Here is a 6000-nt window from a genome sequence, read left to right on the forward strand (position 1 = left end):
ACTTAGACAATCATTTATAAACCAAAAAAATTATTAAACAAGTTTTTATGGCAGTTTTTAAAAATTTTGTAAATATAAATTGAAAACTGAAAACGAAATGGTTACCAAACAGGTTTCAGAAGGTAAAAATGTCATAAAATTAACAGATAATTAAATAAGTTACCAACGTAAGAAATGACTTATTAAAAGATTCTTAGGCTATGCATGGTTGGATTTTTAGAATTTTTTTTAAAAAATTAAAAATTAATTTGGTTAAGAAATAAAAAGTAAAAAATAATTATCATTTTAACTTTTGGGCAAGTTATATACATACGTATGCCTATTTCAATTTAAATTTTAAATTTTTTTTTTCTAAAAATCAAACCATACATAGCTTAATAATCTTTTGATAAGTCATTTCTTACATTGGTAACTTATTTAATTATTTGTTAATTTTACGACATTTTTACCATCTGAGGCCTGTTTGGTAACCATTTCGTTTTCAGTTTTCAATTTATATTTACAAAAATTAAAAAAACTGTCATAAAAACTTGTTTGATAATTTTTTGGTTTATAAATTGTTATCTCAATTTGTAAATTTGAGAAAAAAATGTAAATTCAAAAAATGAGTTCATGTTAGTTTTTAAACAGAAATTTAAAAATTTTACTAAGAATTTTTTTTTTCAATTAATTTTTTTTTTAAATAAATTTTTTTTCAATTAATTTTTTTTCCAATTAATTTTTTTTTTCCAACTAATACTAATCGAGGGGGCAATTGGTAATACTACATTAAACCTTAGGGAAGAGATTGTAATTTCTAAAATGTGAGAAGTGTCAATGTAATTTACCTAGTGAGGGTAAAATTGGTATTTTAAAAACAACAATGATTTATCCCCCTTTTCCTTCCACCCCCTTTGACCCCCTCTCTCTCTCATTGGTTACATTTTCTTTTTCTTTTTCTTTTTTTTTCCTGCTCCTCCAATCACCACCTGCCACGTGGCAAAGGGGGGTGAGGGGGTGACCCTCAAAAGGGGGTCCCAAGCATTATTCTTTTAAAAAATTAAATTACTGAGGAGAAGAATCTGTAATGAAACTTTAAATTTTAAAAAAAAAGATATAATTTTCAAAAAATAAAAAAAAATTATAATAAATATAAACCTTGTAGGATGTCAGTGTAATTTAGCTTCTAAAATACTATATCAGGCCAATTCAATTTGTTGGTGGGTTTTGTCCCTTCCAACTATGGACACGCTATTTTTTATTACATATTGTAACGTTTATTTAAAGTGAAAATTGGACCCACACATCGTGTGGACCTCGTTCCCACCTTGAATAGATATAAATATGCAATAGAAAATGATTGAGTTGTTTGATTTGGGTTTTAAAAATTATTTTTTGAATCTTTTTTTGAAAGAAAATAAATTACTTTAACAAAAATAATTATTAAAAATATATTTTTAAAAAAATAAAATTATATAAAAATGATAACTATTTTTCATTTTTAAAATATTTTTTAACAAAATTGAATTTTAATTTTAAAAAATATATATTTTGAAAACAATTTCGAAAGATTAAATTAAACCAATCAGAAGTTCACACCTTAATGACAGTGTGTATAATGATGGCAATAAAATACGCTACTAATGAAAATTGTTAGGGAAAGTGTTATAAGTTTCAAATTTTTTATTAAATAAATAATTAAATATATCGTATTGGTGGGGTCTACAAAATTATAGATACACACTCATATATTTAATCATTTATGTAATAAAAAATTTAATATTTCTAACATTACCCAATTGTTAGTGAGGGTCTCATTGGCACCGATTAAGCAGCAATTATGACACATTTTATGGCAAGCAACATTAAATGATTTAGCTATTATCACTAAAAATTAACATTGTATTTTGTTCATGAATTTTGGTAAAAATGAAAAAAAAATATAAATAAAATGTGAATGAAATATAATTATATTTTATTGATATTTTACATATATATATATATATATATATATATTTTATTTCTATTTTCAAATCACCTTTTAAATCTATGAACCAAATAAAGCCTAATGCTATAAATACAATACCAAAAAGGGTTAGGCTTATCTCAAATTTACATTTCAACTTGTTAAAAATTTGAGGGGTTTATGGAAGAGTCCACTATGGATTCTATTTTAATAATTTGAACTATTTATTTTGTAAGATTTTTAATGTAAATCATTTATAAAAAAAGAAATTAGTTGATCTAATAATCATAATATTTTATTTTATGGCTGTTATTTGGGGACCAAGTTATTTTAGCCTTGAGAAAAAAAACCCAAAAAAGCCTTATTGTTGCTCAACCCCAACCACGTGATGGGAGTTTCTATTTACACACACAATATACACTTTTTACATGTCCCTCCTCACTACATTTTTTACACACTCCCTTCATTAAGTGTATATAAAAAGGATTTAGGCCATGTTTGTTTGGGCGGACTGGATTAGTATTCCCATGACTAATAGTCCTAGGACTACGAATCCGTTGGATTATGTATCCTATCTTAACAAATAGTCAAGTTTAAAATAATTAGTCTGTACATCAATTGTTTAACCAAATATTGGATTAATAATTTTATTGGACTATTAGTCCAATCCCAAGCTCATGTCTACCCAAACAAACATGGCTTTAGTGTGTATAAATAGAAGATCCCCCACGTGATGCATAGGTGTCGTTTCACAGAGTGCAAAATGACGGTTTTGCCTTGTTAATATTTGAGAAACCTACCAGTAGTGCCATGTCAGCAAGATTTTTTATTGATTGGAAAGGAGTTGTACAGTAGTGCCATGTCAACAAGATTTTTTATTGATTGGAAAGGAGTTGTACACTGGTAAAGGGCATTTTGGTCGTTTATTATCTCAATATTATTTTAAATACATTTTTTAATACACTAATTCAACAAAAAATTCAATCCATCTTTTTATATACAAAAATTAAAATAGCTTATTAAAAATAGTCATATAGTCAAAGAGTCTAAAAAGTAACAACTTCCCAAACGAGGTCATTGTGTTTGCCTCCCGAAAAAATAGATGACTAGTATATTTGAAAATATAGTATTAATTTTTTTTAAACAAACACGATTATGATTATCAAATTGACTTAATTTTTTTTTCATGAATAATATATACGAAGAGTCCTACAATATAAACAGTTCAAATTATCAAAACGGGATCCGTATTAGGCCCATGAGCACCTCAAATTCTCTCAAATTGATATGTGAATTTGACTTGAGAGAAGTCTAACCCTATCAAGAAAGGTTGGTCAACTCAAGTTCAAACGACAAGTGTATATATCATCTACGAAATTGACAATAGGTCTTGTTTAATGATTTAAATCGTTCATTTTGTAAAGTCATTTGTATATATCTTTCACAAAAAAATTTAAGTCGATCCAATAACTGTAATATTTTTGTCTCCTAAAAAAATTAATGACAAGTGTATTTTTTAAAATAGGTCATCTATTTTTTTAAAACAAATGCGATAAAATAAAAAAGATTACGATTATTGGATTTTTTTTTTCCATGGATATACTCCTATATATAGGGCTCTATAAAATGAATGATTTAAATTATTGAAATGAAACTTGTTGTGAGCCTCGTGAGTCTGAACATAACAGCCAAGTTCAAATTTAAACTTGAGAGAAGTCCAATCCATCTAAAAAATAGGGCGTATATTTGGTATTGGGTTTGACAATTTTGGACTTTTAGGCCCTTAATGGTTATTTCTTAATAATTCAAATAATTTAATTTTTAAGTACATTGTAATCATTTTTTATGAAAACAAATAGGCTGAAATTATATGGCTATGCTTATTGGCTCAATTTGATTTTGTTTAAGAATGATCCAAGTACAAGTATATAACAGATGAATGATTCATATAATCAAATTTAAGACTTATGATGGGCTTAAAAGCCCAAAACTAGATTGTTTGAGATTTATTGTGAATGTAGGCTTTACCATAATTGGTTTTTATTTAGGGATGACTACAGGATAGGTTTCTAGTCGGCCGCCCCCACCACGCCATGCCTTGTATCATATTAGAGGCGGGACAAATGGGTTGGTGATGGGAGTGGGGGTTAGCTTTGTAACTTAAAAAATAGAAATAATAACAAAAATTATAAATCATATAGTATATTATGTATATTGATGTATAATTAATATATGATGAGAAATAAATGAGTAAAAATGAATGCTAATTGTAATATTTTAATTTTAATTTTATTATATTGAAAAAAATTAAATGATATATATATACATATAAATATATTTAATAAATATAAACTGAATAGGGGAGGAAGAAGTAAAGTCCGTCTCCGCCCCTCTTCCTCATCGGAGTGGGAAAAAAAACTGTTTAGAAGAGGGTGAGGTATTTGGGAACCAATAGCTATTAGGGGTGTGCGCGGTGCGGGTCGGTGCGGTTTGAGAGAAAAATAGAAACCGTATGGCGGGTGGCGGATTGATAAAAGTGTCACTAGAATTTGCCATTTTCCTTATCGAAAACCGGCGGTTCGGTTGGCAAATAATGGCGGATTTGCCTTGGCGGTTCGGGCGGATTGGCGGTTTATAAAAAATATAATTCAAATTACAAAATTTAAATCAAAGAGTAAAAAAAAGACGAGAGATATCGTAATGTTAAGCATCTTGTGAAGCTTTCTTCTGATGCAGCAAGTGTAGCAACAACATGATAATATCAACGACTATACCATCAGTTCATTACAAGCATCTGTGGAAGCTACAATGATCAAATACAATACATAAAATTCCCCTCGAGCAGTAATGTAATACTATATTCTAAGGTATAGAACAACAAGCAAACTTAAGTAAAAAAGAATTTTTAGAATCCTATAAAACATGATTTAATAGCGGTGCGGGTCGGTGCGGTTTGGAAGAAAAATAGAAACCGGCGGATTGATAAAAGTGTCACTAGAATTTGCCATTTTTCTTACCAAAAACCGGCGGTTCAATTGACAAATAATAACGAATTTGCCTTGGCGGTGCGGTTCGGTGCGATTTTGGCGGTTTCGGCGGTATTATGCACACCCCTAATAGCTATCCATAGTCTTAATCCTAGTTATCTTATCCATTATTTTTTTTTTTTTTTTCAGATCATTCATTTTGTATTCTTAGTACTGTTCTATCACGAAATGTTAGAAGAAAAAAAAAATGCTGCTTTTCCTCTAAATAAAACAAATTGAATTTAATGTTGTTACCTTTTAGGTTTGAATGCCATATAAAATATCTTGGTAATCATTAACATTTTAAAATGAAAATTTAATTTCAATGCATCATGTAATTTTCACCATAAAATTGAAAAAAATAAAATATGTTCATACTTTTTTCATCTTATAAAATTAAAATTAAAAATTATGTTTAGCATATATTTGATTTTTTTTAAAAAAAAAAATTATAACAAGAACAAATTATTGCCAAACAATTCTAAAATATTTGCATTTGACATGAAAATTTTAAAAAATAAAAAATTACATTTTGCCCACCAGTTGCTTTTCCTGCTTTTCCTCTTCCCTTATTCTTTTTTCTCTTCCCCTCACTCTGTAAACCCTAATTCGATACTAAATAACCCCTTCCATCGCCAGCATTTCTTTGCCTAACTCCCCTACCACTACCAACCAACCACTCCCCCGACATGTTTCGCCTCTCTTATCTCACCCCCTACCAATTTCTTATGGGATTTTTTTTTGATAAATCTATTTTAGAGTTGTTGTAACCCATTAAGTCCACAAAAGATTATCATAGCCTTATTAGTCTCATGTACTTATTTTTTTATTCCATGAGGTCCATTTTACTAATTTTACATTTTTCAATGGACTATTATGCCCTTATATATAGTGTTGATACACATACCACATTTTCTTTTTTCTTTTTTGTTTATTCTGTTTTGGTAGTTTCTATCTTCATGCTTTTGATCGTTATTCTAATTCAGATGGATACGTTTCTATTTTGCTTGCTCGTTTCAAGACTTTGAT

The sequence above is a fragment of the Camellia sinensis genome, chromosome 1, assembly GCF_055761805.1.
Source record: "Camellia sinensis isolate YWXY chromosome 1, ASM5576180v1, whole genome shotgun sequence".
Taxonomy (NCBI): Eukaryota; Viridiplantae; Streptophyta; class Magnoliopsida; order Ericales; family Theaceae; genus Camellia; species Camellia sinensis.